This window comes from Hypanus sabinus, chromosome X1 (assembly GCF_030144855.1).
Source record: "Hypanus sabinus isolate sHypSab1 chromosome X1, sHypSab1.hap1, whole genome shotgun sequence".
Classification (NCBI taxonomy): domain Eukaryota; kingdom Metazoa; phylum Chordata; class Chondrichthyes; order Myliobatiformes; family Dasyatidae; genus Hypanus; species Hypanus sabinus.
The window spans coordinates 16,501,829-16,526,071 of NC_082738.1; the positions used below are offsets into that span (position 1 = coordinate 16,501,829).

The 24,243-nt window shown below is 41.0% G+C and overlaps 1 long non-coding RNA gene across 1 annotated transcript; it reads right to left on the bottom strand.

The window, feature by feature from the left end:
* Positions 1-5,655: 5,655 nt before the first annotated feature.
* LOC132384640 (uncharacterized) lies at positions 5,656-23,773 on the bottom strand. The gene is made up of 3 exons (XR_009508959.1): positions 20,706-23,773; positions 11,360-11,483; positions 5,656-9,914 (listed from the first exon to the last, which is right to left on the bottom strand). It is a non-coding gene; the product is annotated as an uncharacterized LOC132384640 (long non-coding RNA).
* Between the last annotated feature and the right edge of the window lie 470 nt (positions 23,774-24,243).

Sequence of the window (24,243 nt, forward strand, 5' to 3'; positions counted from 1 at the left end):
CTAAAACCAATTGTTGGCACCAATGATGATTTACTTAAGGGGGTGAATACTTATGCAATCACTTTGTAGAGATCGGTTTTCACTTTGACACGAAAGAGTCTTTTTTTGGTGATTAGTGTCAAAAATAGCCAAATTAAATCCACTGTGATTCAATGTTGTAAGACAATAAAACATGAAAACTTCCAAGGGGGTGAATACTTTTTACAGTCACTGTGTATCCTTATTTAAAAGTAGAGCCCAAACTTGTACACAAGTGCTCCTGCTGTTTTTCACCAAATTCTATAAAGTTGCATCAAAACAGCAATTTTTGTGCTCCAGATCCCTTACAACACACAAATAGTCTTCGTAATTACTTACTGTTACATGCATGTTAACTTGTTGTGTTTGATATTATGATTTCAGGTTTGTTTGCACAAGTCTTATTCCACATGAATTATAATTTATTTTCTTATTCTTCAACCAAAGTGGATGTTCACATTCTCCTGATCTGTAAGAGGAGGTTGTGGACTCATCTGAACTCTCTGACAAGTTTTAGAACTATAGCAAGGAGAGTGTTCGTTCCTGAAGACTTCTTGTTTTTCAGTTGATATATGGCCTGTTTTACAAATAAGACTTAGTTGAAAATCTAGCAGCTGAAACAAAATAGCACAGTGACAAACTGAAACCTAACAAATTAAAACAAAAGTCTATCAGTTTGAAAAGTAATGATCTGGACAACTTTAGTTTGCATTCTATCACAAACAACCCCTCTGATCTTTTAATCTCTGTACAACCTAAAACATGTTTGCTCTCTCACTTTTCTGGTTCAGATGTAGGGTCTTTGACAAAGCCATGACCCTTTGTCTCGCAAATAAAAAATAATCACAGCTGTCCCTTTATCACAATTATTTGTTATGGGAGTTCGCTGTGCAGAAATTGGCTGTTGCGCCTTTTTCAAAAGTTCAAAGGCTTTTTACAATAACCTTAATTCTGTGGTTGCTGATTCTTCTGGCAGTGACCATAGTAATCAAAAACTACTAGTTCTCAAACCAGTTTGGCCTCATACGAACAGATGGCTTCCCTCTAAAGTGCCCTAATGAACTGTCATTAAATCAAATACTTCTAAAGTACTTGATTAACTTTTGCTGACAAATACCGAGTACTTGATATTCAAAACAGAAAGCATTTTTCGTTTTCATCTGTGTTCATACTTTTGAACTAATTTACACCCCTGTGCTGGAATGTCAAAATTAGAATAATCAGTCTGTTTTTAGTTATGAGCACAGGGTTCAGGAGTTAAAGTTGATTTGGAAAAAGTAGGGCCTTGCAAGATATAACTGAGAAGATCATAAAAGGCTATACTGTATTTAGCCTCTTGGAGGTTAAGCACCTTGGGATCTGACATGCTATATAATTGCATTGTTGTTAGAGTGAGGGGCCTCTGTGGATTCAGAGCTTTCCTTGCATCTGATAGTGTGCGGAGGAAGCGGGTGAATGCTGTGCAAGGTTTCACTATTGTCTGGCTGAAGCAAGCTTGACAACCAATACTGTCTGAGCTTTGATGTAAGTGTTGTTTGAAATTACTGATGGAGTTCAAATCAAACCACTAAATCAAATTAGATTTGCAATAAAAAAAATCAGGGAGTGAGTGCAACAGTGGGTTATAACAGTGCAGACCATTTCAAATTGATGGGATGAAAATCCCTTCCTGGTGAATTTTCCTTATTAGTTTAGTCTTATGCTCAGAATTTCAAAAAAGTAATTTCTTAAATATATTCCATATGATATGATATAGTCCTGTGTCAATTCACTTCTGGGAGTGCACGTCTCCCACAACCTCTCATGGTCAGAGCCTGAAGGACTACACTTTCCCAGCCTTCTACAGATATGCAGTCGCGAGCATCCTGACAAGCTGCATCACTGTGTGGTACAGAAACTGCACTGTGGCAGACAGGAAGGCTCCACAACAGGTAGTCAAAGCTGCCTAACGCATCACCGGCACCAGCCTCCCTACCATCAAGAACCTGCATACAGAAAGGTGCCGGAAAAGAGCCAGGAACATCATGAAGGATCCCACACACCCTGCTTATGGACTGTTTGTCCCACTCCCATTAGGGATGAGGCTATGTAACATTCACACCAGGTCCACCAGATTCAAAAACAGCTACTTTCCTTAAGCAGTATGGCTAATTGACACATCTACCCACTAACTCACCCCAACACACCTTTCACCATCACTGCTTCATTTCCTGTCAGTCAGCTTATGTACAGACACTCCTGTACCAGCATTTCTTTATGTACATATATTTATCTATAAGCTATCTTATATATTTATATTTATTGTGTTCTTTTCCTTTGTGTTTTTTTCTTGCACTGCATTGGATCCAAAGCAACAAATACAAACACGAGGAAATCTGCAGATGTTGGAAACTCAAGCAACACACACAAAATACTGGAAGAACTCAGCAGGCCAGGCAGCATCTATGGAAAAAAAGTACAGTCAACCTGGCCTGCTGAGTTCCTCCAGCATTTTGTGTGTGTGTGTGTGTGTGTGTGTGTGTGTGTGTGTGTGTGTGTGTGTGTGTGTGTGTGTGTGTGTGTGTGTTGTGTGTTGTGTGTTGTGTGTTGTGTGTTGTGTGTGTGTGTGTGTGTGTGTGTGTGTGTGTGTGTGTGTGTGTGTGCGCGCGCGCGTCCCAAAGTAACAATTATTTTGTTCTCCTTTATACTTGTGTATTGGAAATTACATTAAGCAATCTTGAAGCTTGACGGAACCTAAATTTAGCATCTGTTATATCAGCAAACATATACTTAATACATTCATTTGATGTTCATTAGCTATTTTTACATTTACAACAAACAGCTCAGCACCCCCATTGGTACAGCAGATTTAGTCTGTGGGAACTGAGTGGTTACAGGACACTTCCAGGAAACATGCAACATTATTTCAACACTAGCACAGCAGGTGAAAGGGAAGCACGAGGGCCCCCAACCCACTGGGGTTAGTTAGTCTTCTCTAGGGTTTCCGTTACATGTTCCAAAGGGCATCTGAACACATGTTCAGGTGAGGTAGACTGCCAGGGGAAGGCAGTCCAGGCCAGGGGAATCAAAAGTAGAGTTCCAGCCTTGACCTGCATGGTCACACTCTGCTCAGCCATTACCAAATGCTGACTGTGGCAAGAAAAAGACTGAACATAAAGCACTGTGAAACACTAAAAAAAACCTCAGTAAACATCCAGATCATTGCATGGAATCGGAGCCAACATGTAAACACATTGAGCAATTACTTTTCATGTTGTGGTCACGTCTGAGGGTTCCTGAGAAACTTCCCTTCAAACTCAGATGATATAAATACAATTACAGAGAAATGTGGAAAGATACTTAAAAGGAGATAGTTAAAGGATTGTTTATGAATTTTAGATATTTTATAAATAAATAAACTTAAAGTGACTGTTTTGTCCTTGGTTTTTAACCTCATATTAAAACTCTGCCTTGGAATTCTACCCCCAGACACAAATAAAAAAAAAAATGGGAGAGTATTGGAAGCAGCTTGGTGTGAGGGCAGCAGTGCGAGACAGACCAAAGGTTTTAAAATGTACAAGGTGAAAAGCAGAAAATAATCCAGGATTAATGTCAGGAAATGTCCCAGGAGGATTTGGAATGTTAACTAATTTAAGATGGTGAAAAGAATTGATTATAAGTTCAATTAAAATTGAAGTTTCTAGAAGAGGGCAGAGGAAAAATAATACCCCATTTAAAAAAATCTTATCACTAGCCTTTATCTTCCCCTCAATTTAAATAATTAGCTACGATATGTTTGTTGTTGAATTGAGAACTTGTAGTCTCCCTAACAGCCTTGGTTGTTTCTCTTTTGCTACTGTGCCTATTTTGAAGTTAATCCAGATATAATTATAGAGGGACTTTTCAATTATTCTTATTTGAATTGTTAAAGAAGTTGGTATAGGGTGAACATAGTTATGGTAGTAATTCCCAATGCCTGAAATGTTCTGATCACATTTTTTTCTAAAATCATAGGTTGCGAGTGTCACTGTCATTGCTCAGCATTCATGCATATACCTAACTGCATTGTTGGCTCATCTAAAAGGACAGCTGAGAGTCCATCATATTTCTCTGGGTTTGGAGTCATATATTAGACAGACCAGGTTTGTTATTTGTCAGTCTTTATTCATGTATTTTTTAAAAATTCTATTGTACTTTTTCTTGTAAATGCTTATATGAAAATGAAACTCAAGGTAGTGCCTGTATATGGCAAATTACATACTTTGATAAAAAAAAATTTACTTCGAACTTTGACCAGGCAGATTGCCTTTTTTTAAAGGATTGCTGTTAATCAGATTAGGGAACCTGGTCAGAAATACTTATTCCAGACTAATTAACTAAATTAATATTCCCAGCTACCTTGATGGGATTTGAACTCATCCCATAATTTATGGGTAGAGTACCACTGTGGTTAACTATTTAGTCCAGTAGTTTAACCACTATGGTACTACACCCTTAAATTATTAATAAACAATCACATTTAGTTATCCACTTTTCTGGGCAGTTAGATAGTAGATCCCCATCAAATATGATACTAACAAGAAGCAGTCTCCCACCTGGTCTATCCTCTTGCTTATAATCCACATGTATCCTTCCATCCTCACCACATCCCCATATCGTTCTTTTCCTTTCTGTCTTTTGTTTACCTAATTTTGCCTTTAATTGCCTAATACTATTCAATGAAAGTTTCTTTTATTGAATTTATATGCCCCAATCCCTCCTCATCTCCCACTGATACCTCAGTCTCTGAGCACACCAGAGCTGCACTACTGAATCTTGCAGCAACAGTCCCACAGATTATTGACCTTTTAACGGCATTGATGAATTTTATGACCACGGTGATACCCATCTCCTCAACTCTTTTTGAGTGAGCAAACAAAATCTTGCCAGGCACTAACGTGCCATCAGGTGGCAGCATATTCCCACTTGGGTGACAATACTTCTGCTACCTTTACCACCTGGTGAAATTCACTCCCAAGAACAAAATGAGGTCTCTTCTAAGAAAGTAAAACAGAATGTATACTGCTGGAGTGAAACAGTGGATGGAGCTATATCCCTTCTGATTACATGTATTTTAAATGTAGACTTGTGAACTCAAATTCCTTAGTAATACCTGAACATCTGTTACCCTTAAAGCAGGAACGTGCATACTTAATTTTTCCTGGCGCTTTGGATACATATTTTTTTTTCTGCTCCTTTCAAATTCCAATTCTCTTTATTTACTGATTTGGAAAAACTTAAACCACAGAGTTCCTCCAGCAAATTGTTTGTTGCTCCAGAATTCAGCATGTGCAGTCTCTTGTGTCTTCACTTTTACTCAGAACCCTTCTAAAAATCTGAATAATAGAATCTTTGAAAACTTAACACTGAAATTATTTTGGAAAAATAGACGAGATTCCATCCAGTTCAATTTCTACTATCCTGGAAGTTGCAGTACATCATACAAGAGCAATAGCTTATTGCCCTGATTGTTTCATTTTGATTAAAAATAACAAGGCTCTACAGCCACTTAGAACGCGTTATCTGAATTAAATACAAGATTTCAAAATGCACTATTTTATTTGTTGCAAATGCTAAAGCAGCAGACTACTCAAAACAAGAGCAAGAGTCAACAGGAAGAATCAGAATCACGTTTATTATCACTGACATATGTGAAATATGTAGTTTTGTGGCAGCAGTACAGTGTAACACAAAAATACCATAATTTACAATAAGGAGTATATAGTACAGAATATATAAAAAAGTAATGCAAAAAGAGTGAAAATAGTGAGGTAGTGCTCATAGACCGTTCAGAAATCTGATGACAGAGGGGAAGAAGTTGTCGCTAAAATGGTGAGCGTTTGTCTTCAGGCTCCTGTACCTCCTCCCTGGTGGTACCAGCGAGGAGAGGGCGTGTCCTAGTCTCATTATTACTATTGGGGAGGGGAACCAATATCCTTGCAGACAGGTTTGCTACAGCTATTGGATGGGTTTAAACTAATTTGGCAAGGAGATAGGAACCAGAATGATAGGGCTGAGGATGGGGCAGTTGGTTTACAAGCAGAGGCAGTGTACAGTGACTCTGTCAGAAAGGAAAGGCAGATAACAGGGCAAAATTGCAGTCAGTACAATGAGTTACAGTGTAACGGGGGATTAAAACAATTTAAAAAGGGTGGGTGATGAACATAGGACTAAAGGTGTTATATTTGAAAGCAAGCAGTATACAGAGTAAGGCAGATGATCTTGTATCGCAGTTAGAAATTGGCAGGTATGACATTGTGGGCATCATTGAGTTATGCTGAAAAATAATTATAGTTGGGAACTTGACATCCAAGGATACACATTGTATAGACAGGACAGACAGGTAGGCAGAAGGGGTGGGGTGGCTCTACTGATAAAAAATGAAATCAAATCCTTAGAAAGAGGCAACATAGGATCAGATGATGTAGAATCCTTATGGGTAGAGTTAAGTGTAAAAAGACCTTGATGAGGGTTATATACAGGCCTCTGAACAGTAGCAAGGATGTTGGCTACAAACTACAATGGGAGATAGAAAAGACATGACAAGAGGGCAATGTTACAATAGTCATGGGGAAATTTCAATATGCAGGTAGTTTGGGGAAAACAGGTTGGTGCTGATTTTGGATTCCAAGAGAGAATTTGCAGAATGCAATGAGATGGCTTTTTAGGGCAGCTTGTGGTTGAGTCTTATTAGGGGATCAGCTATTCTGGATTTGGTGTCGTGTAATGACCCAGATTTAATTAGGGAGCTTAAGGCAAAGGAACCCTTGGAGTCAAGAATCATAATATGATAGAATCACTCTGTAATTTGAGAGGGAGAAGCTAAAGTCAAACATATCAATATTACAGTGGAGAAAAGGGAATTACAAAGGCATGAGAGGGGAGGTGGCCAAAGTTAACTGGAAGGGGACACTAGCAAGGATGATGGTAGAGCAGCAATGGCTGCAGTTTCTGGGAGCAATTTGGAAGGTGCAGGATAGATGTATTCCAAAGAAGAAATATTCTAAAGCCAGGGTGACAACAACCATGGCTGACAAGGGAAGTCAAAGCCAACATAAAAGCAAAAGAGATGGCATATAGCAGAGCAAAAATTAGTGGGAAGTTAGAGGATTGAGAAGCCTTTTAAAACCAACAGAAGGCAATGGGAAAAAGTCATAAGGGTGGAAAAGATGAAATATGAAAGTAAACTAGTCAATAATATCAAAGAGGATACCAAAAGTTTTTCAGATATACAAAGAGTAAAAGAGAGGTGAGAGTAGATATTGGACCACTGGAAAGGTAGTAATGAGGGACAAGGAAATGGTGGATGACCTGAAAAAGTATTTTGCATCAGTCTTCTCCATGGATGATACAAGCAGTATGCCAGATGTTTGAGAGCATCAGGGGCAGAAGTGAGTGCACTTGCTATTACTAGAGAGAAGGTGTTTGGGAAGCTGAAAGGTCTGAAGGTAGATAAGTCACCTGGACCAAATGGACTGCAACCCAGGCCTTCTGAAAGAGGTAGCTGAAGAGATAGTGGAGGCAATAGTAATGATCTGTCAAGAATCACAAGATTCTGGCATGGTTCTGGAGGACTGGAAAATTGCAAATATCACTTCACTCTTCAAGAAAGGAGAGAGGCAGAAGAAAGGAAACTATAGGTCAGTCAGTCTGTCCTAAGGAAGATGTTAGAGTTAATTATTAAGGATGAGGTTTCAGGGTACTTGGAGGCACATGATAAAATAGGCCAAAGTCAACATGATTTCCTTAAGGGAAAATCTTGCCTGACAAATCTGTTCAAATTTTTTGAGGAAATAACAAGCAGGATAGACAAAGGAGAATCAGTGGATGTTGTGTACTTGGATTTTGCATTTGACAAGAGCCTGTGGTATTACAGGAAAGATACTAACAAGATAGAGCAGTGGCTGATTGGCAGGATGCAATGTATGGGAATAAAGGGAGCCTGTTCTGATTGGCTGCCAGTGACTATAGGTATTCCAAAGGGGTCGGTGTATGTCAATGATTTGGATGATGGAACTAATGGCTTTGTTGCAAAGTTTGCAGATGATACGAAGATAGGTGGAGGGGCAGGTAGTATTGAGGAAGCAGAGAGGCTACAGAAAGACTTAGACAGATTGGGAGAATGGGCAAAGAAGTGGCAGATGGAATACTGTGTCGGGAAGTGTATGGTCATGCACTTTGATAGAAGGAATAAAAGCATAGAGGATTTTCTAAATGGGGAGAAAATTCAAGATTCCCAGGTGCAAAGGGACTTGGAAGTCCTTGTGCAGGGCTCCCTCAAGGTTAACTTGCAAGTTGAGTCAGTGGTGAGGAAAGCAATGTTACAATTCATTTTGAGAGGACTAGAACATAAAAGAAGGATGCAATGCTGAGGATTTATAAGGCACTGGTGAAGCCTCACTTGGAGGACTGTGAGCAACTTTGGGCCCTTGTCTAAGAAAGGACGTGCTGACATTGGGAAGGGTTCAAAGGAGGTTCACGAAAGTGATTCTGGGATTGAAAGGCTTATCATACAAGTGTTTGATAGCTCTGGGCCTGTACACACTAGAACTTACAAAAATGAGTGGGGTGACCTCATTGAAACCTATCAAATGTTGAAAGGCATAGGTAGTATGGATGTGGAGAGAATGTTTCTTGTAGTGGGGTGAGTACAGCCAAAGGACACAACCTCAGAATAGCAGGACATCCATTTAGAAGAGAGGAGGAATTTCTTCAGCCAGTTAGTGGCAAATCTGCGGAATTCATTGCCACAGGCAGCTGTGGAGGTAATTGAGTGTAGTTAAGGTGAAGGTTGATAGGTTCTTGATATGTCAGGGCGTGAACAAATATGGGGAGAAGGCAAGAGAATGGGGCTGAAAAGGAAATGGATCAGCCATGATCAAATGGTGAAGACTCAACAGGCCAAACATCCTAATTCTGCTCCAGTGTCTTATGGTCTAATGTCATGGGTGGTGGGATGCTTAATGACAGGCCCAGTGTCTGCAAATTCCTGTGTCCACTGGAGGCTGGAGGCCAAAGATGCCCTGAGCTGGGGTTAGATGACTGTGAATGTGCATTGGTGGGTGGGTGGTGGGGACTGTTTTGCTGTTGTGGCTGCTGCTCTGTGCCTTCCATATCCACCCTGTCAAGACCCCTCAGAATGTAACAAGTTTCAATCAAGTCCCATATCGCTTTTCAAACCTCAAGCTTAGCCTGTCCAACCTTTCCTTATAAGATAACCTGCCCATTCTAGCCTAGTAAAAAGTGTTATCAATGCATTAACATCCTTCCTTAAATAAGGGGACCAATACTCCAGAGTACTCCAGATGTGGTCACACTGATACCTATATAACTGAAGCAGATCCTCTCTACTTTTGTACTCAATTACTCTCAAAATAATATTGTTCTGTTAGCTTTCTTAATGACTTGTCATACCTGCCTCTGGTCTTTTGCTAATCATGCTCTAGGTCACCCAGAACCCTTTCCTGTTGTTTAATATTTTTCTTGCCATATGAGCAACTTTACATTTTCCCCATTCAATCTAATACTACTCCTTTGGAGCTGCCTTATATCCTCTTTACAATTTACTTTCCTTTCTACTTTTGTGGCCCAGTTTCTATTTTAAAAGGAAACCTTTGCATATAGTGAGTGATTCTAAAACCTAACACAGGATACGTGTCATGAAAATAGATATTAATCATGTTATCAGATCACACACCATTGCCCATAAAATTAGACCAAAGTGTTTTACACAGAGTTTACAGCTTATATCTTTTGGCCCAAATTACCTGTTTATCTCAGTTGTAGACGGGTCATATTCTGCATGGGGGTCGGTCACCAGTGGAGTGCCTCAGGGATCTGTTCTGGGACCCTTACTCTCCGTGATTTTTATAAATAACCTGGATGAGGAAGTGGAGGGATGGGTTAGTAAGTTTGCTGATTACATAAAAGGTTGGAGGTGTTGTGGATAGTGTGGAGGGCTGTCAGAGGTTACAGCGGGACATTGATAGGATGCAAAACTGGGCTGAGAAGTGGCAGATGGAGTTCAACCCAGATAAGTGTGAAGTGGTTCATTTTGTTAGGTCAAATATGATGGCAGAATATAGTATTAATGGTAAGACTCTTGGCAGTGTGGAGGATCAGAGGGATCTTGGGGTCCGAGTTCATAGGACACTCAAAGCAGCTGTGCAGGTTGACTCTGCGGTTAAGAAGGTGTACGGTGTATTGGCCTTCATCAATCGTGGAATTGAACTTAGGAGCCGAAAGGTAATGTTGCAGCTATATAGGACACTGGTCAGACCCCACTTGGAGTACTGTGCTCAGTTCTAGTCGCCTCACTACAGGAAGGATGTGGAAGCCATAGAAAGGGTGCAGAGGAGATTTACAAGGATGTTGCCTGGATTGGGGAGCACGCTTTATGAGAATAAGTTGCGTGAACTCAGCCTTTACTCCTTGGAGTGACGGAGGATGAGAGGTGACCTGATAGAGATGTACAAGATGATGAGAGGCTTTGATTGTGTGGATAGTCAGAGGCTTTTTCCCAGGGCTGAAATAGTTGCCACAAGAGGACACAGGTTTAAGGTGCTGGGGAGTAGGTACAGAGGAGATGTCAGTGTTAAGTTTTTTTACTCAGAGTGGTGAGTGTGTGGAATGGGCTGTCGGCAGTGGAGGTGGAGGCAGATATGATAGAGTCTTTTAAGAGACTTCTGAATAGGTACATGGAGCTTAGAAAAACAGAGGGCTATAAGGTAAGCCTAGTAATTTCTAAGGTAGGGACATGTTCGGCACAACTTTGTGGGCTGAAGGGCCTGTATTGTGCTGTAGGTTTTCTGTTTCTATTTCTGCTTTTGCTAGTGTACTTCACTTCAATTTTCTCCCTTATGTCCATGTCCATCTTTCCCTGCAACCTATCAATAGCATTTGCCTCAGTCATACCTTGTGGGGTTGAATTCACATTCAAATCTAACCTTTAGCTAAGAAATTTCTGTGGAATCCCTTTTTGCATCAGGTACTGTGTTTCATTCATGGTCCTTAATTTTGGTCTTCCCAAAATAGCAAACATCCTGAAGGATCTTGGCCCAAAACGTCCACTTTATTGAACCTCATAGAAGCCGTCTGCCATGCTGCAGGCAGGCGGGCGTGTGTACGTTTTACCCTCTTCAGTATATCTTTCGTGATATAGGAACCAGAACTGTGCATGGTACTCCAAATGTGGTTGAACCAAGGAAGCAGACAAAATGACCATTCCACTTCCCTATATAAAATAAAACTTCAATCATAAACGCAACGATTATCTCAGATCCAATCTTTTCTTGATCCCATTACCACCCACCAACTCACAAACCTGTATGAACATTCAGTTGATATTTTCACGTCCAGGATGTTTGTTCCTTTAGTATTTTGTTGCAGTCATTTTCAGTCTGAACTATGGCACCAAATAAAACACGGACATTTTGTAATTGTACTTCCTGTTCAAGTAAATGTATAGAAGCAAAAGAAAAAGTATGTTAAAATAGATGCCACAATTCAAAGAGCAGTTAGGGAATAATCTCTTGAGGAATTATTTTTATCCCTGATCCACAACTAATTCACCTCAAACAGTTTCTAAATTCTTGCTGAAGGCAAAATAACAGCTATACTTGCAGTTACATTGCTGGCTGCATTCCCTGTTAATACACAACCAATGAAGGATGTGGGAGAAATGATAAGGAGTTATACAAATGTTTCCCTTTTCTTCCTCTCTAAATAAGACTGTCATAGGTACTTTATTAGATATTTCAAGTACCTTCTCCTACACACCAACAAAGCTTTATTAGCAACTCCTCCATTATAAACTGTGGTAATGTAACCTCCACCAATAAAAACCTGAAGATTCTAACTATTTCTGGAGCTGTTTCATTGATGGTAAAATGCTTCATTCATTGCAAATCAAGACATTTCAGTGAAATGAGACGAGCTCCACAAGGACGATTTAGCAATCGTCCCAGTAAGATGTACGTTCAAATGTCTTGGGGGAAGTCAGGGCTAATATGTGGTGAGCTCCACTTCTATGGCAACCAGAGAGGAATCTGAACAATTTTTCACAGAGACTGTTGCTGTCCATTATGTCAGTCTTCTGGTCTTTTGTGCACTTCCTCCATTAGAAAATACTGCATTTCCCCCTGTCTGGTTACATACCAGTGTCAGCTGCTGTGCATTGGAAAAGACAATGGCTGAATCCTCCAGTGTTTTAATGAAATTACTGCCTGGGTCAATATGTTGACTTGTGATGTGGAGAGGTTACACTGGGAACAATGTGGACAGGCTTAAAGCGAGTGACAGACAAGCAATAACTGCTCTGAATAGGGCAAAGCCAAGAGTGGCTCCCAACCTCTGCTCAGTCTCTCTGCTTGTATCAGGGAGGGATAGACACAAGGAGCATTAGGACCCAACAGCTGATCAAGGAGAAGCTCAGTGGGGCAAAGAGCTTTCTGAGCATTCCTGTCATTCATCTGTAACAATGAGTTCACAGTAAATGTATTATCAAAAAACACATACATCACCATATACAACCCTGAGATTCATTTTCTTGCAGGCATACTCAATAAATCCACAATAGAATCACAACCATAATAGCATCAATGAAAGACCATGTCAAGTGGACATTCAACCAGTGTGCAGAAGATAACAAACCGCAAATACTAAAAGAAATAAATAAATTAACAAACAAATAAGCAATAAATATTGAGAACATGAGATGAAGAATCCTTGAAAGTGAGCCCATAGGTTGTGGGAACATTTCAATGATGGGACAAGTGAAGTTGACTGAACTTATCCCCTTTGGTTCAAGAGCCTGATGGTTGAGCGGTAATAACTGTTCTTGAATCTGGTGGTATGGGTCCTGAAGCTCCTGTACCTTCCTTCTCCCTGGAGGTCCCTGATGATGGATGCTGCTTTCCTGTGACAATGCTCCATGTAGATGTGCTCAATGGTGGAGAGAGCTTTACCCAAGATGACTGGGCTGTATCAAATACTGTTTGTTGGATTTTCCATTCAAGGGCATTAGTGTTTCTATACCAGGCTGTGATCTAGCCAGTCAATATACTCTCCACTGTACATCTATAGAGGTTTGTCAGAGTTTTCGACATCATAGCGAATTTTCGCAAACTCCTGAGGATTAGTGAATTAGTGAGTTAGATTTACAGCAGAAAGTGCACAAGAAAAAGGTTTCCAGTTTGGTAAAACCCCTCTCCTCATGGCTAACTGCACCCTATCACCTAGTCCCACTGTGAAAGTACAGCAAAAATCAGAGCAAGCAATGATCCCCCTTCTTTAGTGGACTAAAATTTAAAACATATTTAGACAAGTTATCTGCAGTCATGAAACCAAGGCCATTCCACCATTAAGTGCTGATGGGGAAACCCTATGGTAGAATCAGCTCAGGGCACACATGTCATGAAGCGAGGAAAATAGAGGCTGGAATTGGAAGAGTTATAAACTCAGGGAATTCTGAGTTGCAGGAAAAGTCCATTTGAAAGGCAAGAGCGGACAGATGAGATGTGGACAATGACAGTAATTCAATGGATGTGGCCCCAAATAACACCACTATGACATCAAGGAATTACTCAAGTGTTAAAGGGTCACAGTACCAGCAGAATGGTAATAATGAAAGCTCTATAATCAAGGGGGGGTGGAAAAGAACTATTTTGCAATTCTGACACAGAACCCTAAAATAGAATGTTGCATTTCAGAGCCCAGAGTAAAGATATACACTTGGGATGGCAAACTAAGCAGAGGTTATGCTTTATGTTCAAACTGATAACACACTGAAGTGTGCTAATGGCAAGATATCCATTCTGCTTTATTTAGTAGATATTATGGAGTAGGAGATTAGAAAAGAAGGTGGATAAGTCACCTGGACCAGATGGTGTACACCCCAGAGTTCTGAGAAAGGTGGCTGAAGAGATTGTGGAGGCATTAGTAATAATCTTTAAAGAATCACTACATTGCGGAATTGTTCCGAAAGACTAGAAAATTGTAAATGTCACTTCACTCTTCAAGAAAGGAGAGAGGCAGAAGAAAGGAAACTATAGGCCAGTCAGTCTGTCCTAAGGAAGATGTTGGAGTTGATTTTTAAGGATGAGGTCTCAGTGTACTTGGAAGCACATGATAAAATAGGCCATAGTCAGCATTGTTTCCTCATGGGAAAATCTTGCCTGACTAATCTGTTAGAATCCTTTGAAGAAATAACAAGCAGGATAGACAAAGGAGAATTGGTTAATGTTGTGTACTTGAATTTTCAGAAGACCTTTAACAAGGTGACACACATGAAGCTGCTTAACAAGCTATAAGCTCATGGTATTACAGGAAAGATTCTAACATGCATAAAGCAGTAGCTGATTGGCAGGAGACAGAGTGGTTATTTCTTCAGCAGTTTGATCGAGGTACAACTGTGCGAGCAAGTGGACGTCAGCCAGTTAGAACAACTAGAAAAGTTTAAAAGGAGTCAGCTTCATAGAGCGGGCATCAGAGGAGTGGGAGACAGGGTAGGAGTGCTTTGGTTCAACGGAGCTTAGGCGATAAAGAGTCGAGGCAAGGTAGGTTGCCTGTGTCGAGTACAGACAGGAAGTATGTGTGTGAGGCCAGTGTTCTGTGCTCAGTGTAATGTGTAAAGTCCAGGAAACTCCCAGCCTCCCAGTAGGTAGGAAAAGGGAGGAGGTCCTGAAAAAAGATTACAGGGTGTTAGGAAGGAAGTTGAGTCGCAAGACCACAAAGGTAATAATCTCTCGATTACTGCCTGTGCCACATGACAAGCAATATGAGGCTATCACGCAGGAACTTGAAAGCATAAATTGGAAACAGATGTTCTCAGGGAAAGGTATGGAAGAAATGTGTCAAATGTTCAGGGGATATTTGCATGGAGTTCTGCATAGGTACATTCCAATGAGACAGGGACAGGATGATAGGGTACAGGAACCATGGTGTACAAAGACTTTTGTAAATCTAGTCAAGAAGAAAAGAAAAGCTTACAAGAGGTTCAGAGAGCTAGGTAATGTTAGAGATCTAGAAGATTATAAGGCTAGCAGGAAGGAGCTTAAGAATGAAATTAGGAGAGCCAGAAGGGGCCACGAGAAGGCCTTGGTGGACAGGATTAAGGAAAACCCCAAGGCATTGTACAAGTATGTGAAGAGCAAGAGGATAGGACGTGAGAGAATAAGACCAATCAAGTGTGACAGTGGGAAAGTGTGTATGGAACCGGAGGAAATACCAGAGGTACTTAATGAATACTTTACTTCAGTATTCACGCCGGAAAAGGATCTTGGCAATTGTAGTGATGACTTGCAGCGGACGGAAAAGCTTGAGCATGTAGACATTAAGAAAGAGGATGTGCTGGAGCTTTTGGAAAGTATCAAGTTGGATAAGTCACCAGGACCAGATGAGATGTACGCCAGACTACTGTGGGAGGCGAGGGAGGAGATTGCTGAGCCTCTGGCGATGATCTTTTTTTTTTGATCTTTGCATCATCAATGAAGATGGGAGAGGTTCCAGAGGATAGGAGGGTTGTGGATGTTGTTCCCTTATTCAAGAAAGGGAGTAGAGATAGTCCAGGAAACTATAGACCTGTGAGTCTTACTTCAGAGGTTGGTAAGTTGATGGAGAAGATCCTGAGAGGCAGGATTTATGAATATTTGGAGAGGCATACAATATTAGGAATAGTCAGCATGGCTTTGTCAAAGGCAGGTTGAACCTTTAAAGCCTGATTGAATTTTTTGAGGATGTGACTGAACATATTGATGAAGGTAGAGCAGTAGATGTAGTGTATTTGGATTTTAGCAAGGCATTGATAAGGTACCCCATGCAAGACTTATTGAGATAGTAAAGAGGCATGGGATCCAAGGGGACATTGCTTTGTGGATCCAGAACTGGCTTGCCCACAGCAGGCAAAGAGTGGTTGTAGACGGGACATATTCCGCATGGAGGCCGGTAACCGGTGGAATGCCTCAGAGATCTGTTCTGGGACCCCTGGTCTTCGTGATTTTTATCAATGACCTGGATGAGGAAGTGGAGGGATGGCTTAGTAAATTTGCTGATGACACACAGGTTGGGTGTGTTGTGGATAGTGTGAAGGGCTGCCAGAGGTTACAGCAGGACATTGATAAGATGCAAAACTAGGCTGAGAAGTTGCAGATGTTGTTCAGCCCAGATAAGTGTGAAGTGGTTCATTTTGGTAGGTCAAAATTGATGACAGAATACAGTATTAATGGTAAGACTCTTGGCAGTGTGGAGGATCAGAGGGATCTTGGGGTCCGAGTTCACAGGACACTCAAAGCAGCTGTGCAGGTTGACTCTGCGATTAAGAAGGTGTACGGTGTATTGGCCTTCATCAATCGTGGAATTGAATTTAGGAGCCGAAAGGTAATGTTGCAGCTACATAGGACGCTGGTCAGACCCCACTTGGAGTACTGTGCTCAGTTCTGGTCGCCTCACTACAGGAAGGATGTGGAAGCCATAGAAAGGGTGCAGAGGAGATTTACAAGGATGTTGCCTGGATTGGGGAGCATGCCTTATGAGAATAGTTGAGTGAACTTGACCTTTTCTCCTTGGAGCGACAGAGGATGAGAGGTGACCTGATGGAGGTGTACAAGATGATGAGAGGCATTGATCGTGTGGATAGTCAGAGGCTTTTTCCCAGGGCTGAAATGGCTAGCATGAGAGGGCACCGTTTTAAGGTGCTTGGAAGTAGGTACAGAGGAGATGTCAGGGTTAAGTTTTTTTACGTGGAGTGGTGAGTGGATGAAATGGGCTGCCGGCAATGGTGGTGGAGGCAGATACGGTAGGGTCTTTTAAGAGACTCCTGGATAGGTACATGGAGCTTAGAAAAATAGAGGGCTATGGGTAACCCTAGGTAATTTCTAAGGTAAGGGCCTGTATTGTGCTGTAAGTTTTCTATGTTTCTATGACTGTATTGGGAGCTTTTTCTGGTTGGCTGCTGGTTTACTAGAAGTGTTCCACAGGGGTCTGCGTTGGGACCAATTCTTTTTATATTGTATGTCAATGATTTGGATGATGGAATTGATAGCTTTGTTGCAAAGTTAATAGACAATATGAAGGGGTAGGTAGTTTTGAGGAAGTAGAGAGGCTACAGAAGGACCCAGACAGATTAGGAGAATGGGCAAAGAAATGGCAGGCAGAATAGTGTCAGGAAATGTATGGTCATGCATTTTGTTAGAAGAAATGAAAAGGTTGACTATTTTCTCAATGGAGAGAAAATTCAAAAAAGTGAGACGCAATGGGACTTAGGAGTGCTTGTGCAGGATTCCCTAAAGGTTAATTTGCAGGTTGAGTCTGTGGTGAGGAAGGCAAATGTGATGTTAACTTTCAAGAGGACTAGAATATAAAAGCAGGAATGTAATGTCGAGATTTTATAAAGCACTGGTGTGGCCTCACTTGGAGTATTGTGAGCAGCTTTGGGCCTGTTATCTTAGGATGTGCAGAAACTGGAGAGGGTTCAAAGGAGGTTCACGAAAATGATTCCAGGATTGAATGGCTTGTCATATGAAGACCATTTGATAGCTCTGGACCTGTAATCACTAGAATTCAGAAGAATGAGAGGTGGCCTCATTGAAACCTATCAAATGGTGAAAGGCCTTGATAGAGTGGATGTAGAGTAGATCTGATGGGAGAATCTAAGACCAGAGGACACAGCCTCAAATAGAAGGGTGTCCTTTTAGAACGGAGATGAGGAGGGATTTCTTGAGCCAGAGTGTAGTGAATCTGTGGAATTCTTTGCCACAAGCAGCTGTGGAGGCCAAGTCTTTATGTATATTTAAGGCAGAGGTTGATAGATTCTTGATTGGTCAGGGCATGAAGGGATATGGGGAGAAGGCAGGAGATTGGGGCTGAGAGGAAAATTGAATCAGCTGTGATGAAATGGTGGAGCAGACTCGAGGTTACAGTCTCATGGTCTTAAAAGTCTATCAGTTTACAGTGGAAGCTGAGAAGGCTAGCATCTGACAGGACTGGGAACTTAATATTCTATAATATTTTTAGGAGTGGAGGTAGGGGAAATGTGTGGCACTAATAATAAAACAATTCACAGTCCAATGTTACAATGCAAAGGTGTAGGAGGTTGTATTCAAACAGAATCCATATGGGCAGAGCTAAGGAAATCTGGATCATTCTGCAGGCTTTAGAACCCACTTATCAGCAAGTGTCAGATCTGCAGGCAGTTCAAATAATCATTAAAAGCAAGTTACTAAATGCTTTGCTATACAAAGCTGGCCTGGAGTAAAAGATGATGCATTTGGTGATACTCAGTGGTGGTCTGTTTCAGCATCCAGCAGTGAGGAAGGTTCCCAGTGGAGGTCTGTTTACACAAGACTCATCCCTCTTTCCATTGGGGACCTAGGGTGAAGAGTGTTACGAAGAGCAGTACCATGTAACATTCTGAGTTGGTTCATGGTCTCCCCAGCCACCTATTACTACTGTTGCTGGGAGGAGATGGTGTATCATGTACATATATATACAGAGTGTGAGAGGCTGCAGCCTCTGTTTGAGTATCCAAAGAGGCTGCTCCTCAAATACTGGCTGCACTTCAGCCCCACAGTCCTGATGGGTGAGTTGGTTGGGAGATCTCCTGGTTGGTTTGCTCCTGGACCTGGCCAAGGTATCCATTCATGGGTCAAGGTAGTTCTGCCCAAGCCATTCACCTATCCCTCTTCCATGGTTACGTCCAAGTCTGTCTCTGGGTACATTGGGAGATTTTCGGGACTGGTGGATCCCCCAGGGGCGCATCTGCATTGTAGGTAGTGACAACTGTATCTTACTTTGAAAATAAAAATAGTGTATTGCTGTGATAATGTGATCATTTGAATAATTTTTTGTATATAGAAAGTGATGAATTTGGTTAAAATAGTGATTGGATGTAAGACCACCTGCTATGAACGCTTCAGACCAGGAAGGGGCGCTGGGTAGTGGCAGGTCTTGACACACATCAAGGAGGAGATACAGGAGCCTGAAGACACACACTCAACGTATTAGTAACAGCTTCTTCCCCTCTACACCTGACTGCTGACTGGCCCATAAACCCATGTACACTACCTCATTATATTTTTTCCTCATTTTCCTTTTTAAACTACTTATTTAATTTTAAATATATATTTCTCATTGTAATTATACTTCTGTTATGCATGGCATTGTACTGCTGCTGCAAAGTTAACAAATGTCACGACATATGCCAGTGATATTGAACCCGATTCTGATATTGTGGTGAGAGTAAGTATACAACTGGAAATAGCTGACACAATGTAATTAGGTTCAACGTGGAAAAAAAAGGAAAATGACAATTAAGAATACTGGTAGAAGGAGAAAAAAGGCAAGGTAAGAAAGGACCTGACCATTCAGCCCATCACTTCCCTATCTCGAGTCAGTAAACAGAATTACTGAAAGATGGGCATGGAATTTTCATGTATGAGATAGGGAAATTATAGGCCACTAGGTTTAACTTCGGCAATAATTGAGTGAAAATTTGGAATCCATTCTAAGGGACAATGAAAATCTTCACTGAGAAAAGCACAGATTATTCTGGAACTGTCAGCATAGATTAAGAAAAGGTCATTCTGACAGACTTGTATGAAATTTTTTTTGAGGTTACAAGGACAGTCCCACTACTTAATGTAGTCTATGTGGATTTCAGCAGCAAGGTTTTTGAAGAAATCCCACATGACAAACTGGTGAAGACAATCAAAGCCCATGGGATACAGGGAATGTAGCAAACTGGATCTAAGATTTTACGTTGTGCTTAACGGTGTAGATAAAAGAATATCTGAAACAATTCTTCTGCTTTAGTTGTGATAAATTACACCAAATTACTTCTTTTGGAATACAGTATATGTGATCCAGCCAATAGAAATGAATCTATTAGGTGAAGACAAGAGAAATTGCAGGCAAGGCAGAAGTTCACTCACATCTTTCCCAACCTGCTCTCATCTACACTGGTGAGATTAAACATAGACCAGTCAACTGGTTTCCAGAGCACCCATGCTCTGTCAGTAATTGCCATCTTGACCTAGTGGCATACCATTTTAACTTTTCTTCCCACTCCCACACCAATGTGACTTACTCCACTGTTAAGGAGAGGTCAAACACAAATTGAAAGATCAACACTGCATATTCTACTTGGGAAGCTTATGACCAAGGACATGGACAATTTTCTAATTTCAGTTAATCCACACTCCTGGTGCTCTTCTCCCACACACTCATACGTCCACCTAGTTCTCCTTGTTCATCCTTCCCATCCCCTCCTCCACCTGGTTTCATCTTCTCCCCATCTGGTTCTATTTATCATCTATCAATCTGTACCCTACCTCCCTTTGTACTGCTGTACCCAAGCAATCTTTCCTGCTCCCTCTCAGTTCTGATTCAGGGCCTCAAACCGATACGTCGACTTACACTAGATGGAGAAAGTTTGGCTCATCAGCTTCTGCACTGGTAGAAGCTGCACCTGGGATGAAATATTAGGCCTAGTTGGAATATTCAGGCACTCATTTGGTCCACTAAAGTGTTGTTCAGAACTCATCTCAGCTGTGATACACAATCAGGAAAGTTCTGCAATTAACCACTTCCAAGAAAAAGCTCTATGTTGAACAGTGGTAGTCAAACCATCCCAGTGAAACTGATGAAAACTACCCCTCACTTAACAATTAATTTACCTGTTTGTTGGCAAGGACAAGTAAGACAGCATCACGCAATTCATCTTCTGCAAGCATTCGCATCAGCTCCTCACGTGCCTCATTCATATGCTCTCTGTCATTACTGTCAACGACAAATATCAACCCTAGAAGAACAAAGCGAGCACAAAACTTCAGAACACAGTTAATATACAGTATCTCTTGCTTTCCTTCTCATATCCTAAAACCAGAAATGCCTTGGCCAAAGAACAGATGGATAAACCTGCTTCCCAAACAATTCATCACTACACACCATAAATTACCCATCGGCAGCCCATTAGTTGAGACATTTTATTATTCAACCCTCAAGTACAACAGACAAGTAACTGGCCACGTGGAGAACTGCTATTGCACTAAGTAGTTTTACGCACCTCCGCACCGAAGATAAAGATCACCTTTATTTGTCACATGTACATTGGATCATAGTGAAATGCATCAGTTGCATCAAAGACCAAAACAGTCTGAGGATCTATTAGGAGCAGCCCATAAGCATCACCAAGCTGCTGGCACTAGAATAGCAAGCCCACAATGTACTAATCCTAATACATACTTCTTTGGCATGTGGGAGGAAACCACAGCATTCAGAGGAAACCCACGCGATCAACAGAGAGAATGTAAATCTACTTACAGAAAGTGGTGGGAATTGAACCCTAATCACTAGTGCTGTAAAGTGTTACACCAAGCACAACATTACTGTGCCACCCATTAAATCATTTGAGGTTTATGAGATTAAAACATTTATATACAGTACCAACAGTTAAACATTCCAACACTGGTATCCTATTAAATAACAATTGGTGCAGTGTGATATGGAGAGGTGAGATGCAATGGAGTCACCCACTGACAGATGCACTGATCTAATATCTATTCACAACCCTTCTCCTCCTCTGCCCTACACCCTCCCTTCTAATTAAGTTGAAAGCATTCAAAACTACAAACAGGTTTCCAGACAGGAGGTGGTTGATAGGTGTTTTGTGATTTTTTTCACCGCTCAATGAGAAGGATATTAAGACAGGAGAAATGAGCATGTTCTATGCAGAGTGTACAGGGGGGACAATGTAACATCCCAGAAAGCAGCACCCTTCAAAAGTATTTCACTGGATGCAAAGCACATTGAGACGCCCTATATTTTCTTATGATAGAAATGAAACCATTTGGCCCATTGACTTTCTGCTGGCTCAGAGTAATCCCATTCCCCCATTTATTTCTATCTAACCTATTCACTCTCATATGCTCATTGTCTCTACCACTCATCCACACACCATTAGCATGTTAACACCAATCCACAAGTCTTTGGAATGTGAGGAAACTGGAGTATTCAGATAAGACCAACATGGTTGCAGGGAGGATGTGCAAACCAACGGTCAGGACTGAATCCAGGTCACTAGAACCTAGGTACTTGTACTACCCGCTGCACCAACATATTACCCTCTTCAAAGGCACTAGAAATGCAGGCCCTTTGAAAGCTTTCATTTTCATCCATTAGTGCTGCACCGCCTCTCAAACTCCAATTCCTCCTTTCTCCACCAATTACACTAGTCTACTGCTTGCCGGTCTCATACAATCCATTAAACTTCAACTTTCTCAAACACTGCTGAATGCATTCTACCTCATACCAAGATACACTGGTTCTCTTTCTCCATGGAAACATCTCATCTGTCCCAAATCCATCAGCTCCTAAAATTCAATTCCTCTAACCTTCTGAGCATCAGGTGATGTAGACATTCCTTTAGAGAAATTACTGAAGAAATTGTAGCGGTCAGCAGACAGAGATACACATGCAATTGGCCCTTCCAGCTGTGCTGCCCAACAACCCCCAACATAACTCTAGCCTAATTCACAATGACCAATTAACCTACCAACTTGTACATCTTTGGACTGTGGGAGGAAACCCATTGGTCACGGGGAGAATGTACAAACTCCTTACACAAAGTGGGCAGGAATTGAACCCCGGTCACTGGCACTGTAAAGTGTTGTGCTAACTAGAACACTACCATGCCACCTGAGCATCAGATGATATTGACACTCCTTCACAGAAGCTATTGAGTAAACTAACAGACATTTAATGAGAACTAAATCTCAAAATCCATTCAATATTTATTTAATAAGTATATCTCCCAGTTTTAGAACCTTAGATATCTACCATTTAAAATGTCACCAGCAAAAAACAATTCCTCAGTTGACATCTTCCAGATAGCGAATCTTTTCAATTATTACACTTTTTCTATGCCTTCTGCTTGTTCTTTTTGTATTGTGTTTCAAAAACTATTGGAGCCTGTGATGTACAATTTCAGTCGTGATTGAAGGATTCAGCACTTTGCTGTGTCTGGAGAGCTACCTCGTGGAGATCAGAGAATGGGGGAGGGGGTGCACACACCGAAAAGGGCTGAGAACACGAGCTGACTTGTGGAAAAGACCAGAGACGAGGCACAGGGTCATGAACGACTCCATCTCAAAGTGGTGAGGAAGATTGAATCATCAAGGTGAATGCGGAGGGGTCAGCAGCTGGATCAGCGTGTTCGATTGGGATCAACAGCGGCATTCGGACCGAGGTCAGCGGTCACTCCCCTTGTGGCTGCTCTCCTCATACGCAGATGAAAAGACATTTCCCATATTCTGAGATTTATATGATTATTGGACTGTACTTCATATTGGTTTCCTTCAGTTTTTCAGTGGTTTCTTCCTTGTGGACAATTGACAGATAGCTGATCTATTAATTTTTTGTAAGGGGGAGGGTTTTGATGCTACTGTCGCTGTTATTTTCTGTGAGTGAGGGGGTTGGGGATTGTTATGTACAGACAGTTGTTGATTATTATTGTGGCTGCTTTTTGCTGTGAATGGGGGATTTTGGGGTCTGCAAGTTTCGTTTCTGATTGCAACTGATTTTTTTTTACCTCAGAGCTACATCACTGTCTCCTTTGTTTCCCTTAATATCTAAACTCCAAAACTAGTATCTGGCTTATTGTCAAAATTTTATTTGATAATCAGTCCTATGAAATGGCTTGGTAAGTTTTGCTATACATAAGGGTTGGACAAATAAAACAAATCATTTTTGGACTTCAAAAAAAAAGTGAATCTCATATACTGTGCTGTTATCCAGTTTCTCAGTGCAGGTGTCTTCTTTCTGAATACTCTCTCAGATGTGCTGCAAAGTCAATTATGAATGAGCTCATTCTTAAGTATTCAGCAGTTTAATCTCTTTGAAAAACAAACTGCTCTTAATTTAATTGCATATTACAATCACTGTGCCAGTTGGTGGCAACCAGCCTCTACTTCGTCAGGAAATCATCTCAACACACTACAGTATTTGTCACAGGAAATAATTCTCCTGTTTCCAAATATTCAGTCAAAATGCTTCATTTCCAACTGCATTTCCATCATTCCAAGTGCAATGATTTGCAGATGCTAAAGGGAATAATTCATCATTAGCATCATGTTTTTATTAGACCAGAGGCAAATATTACTGAAACTTGATTTGCACTAAGGTATTTTAGCCAAAACTGCCATAGCTCAAAGCAAC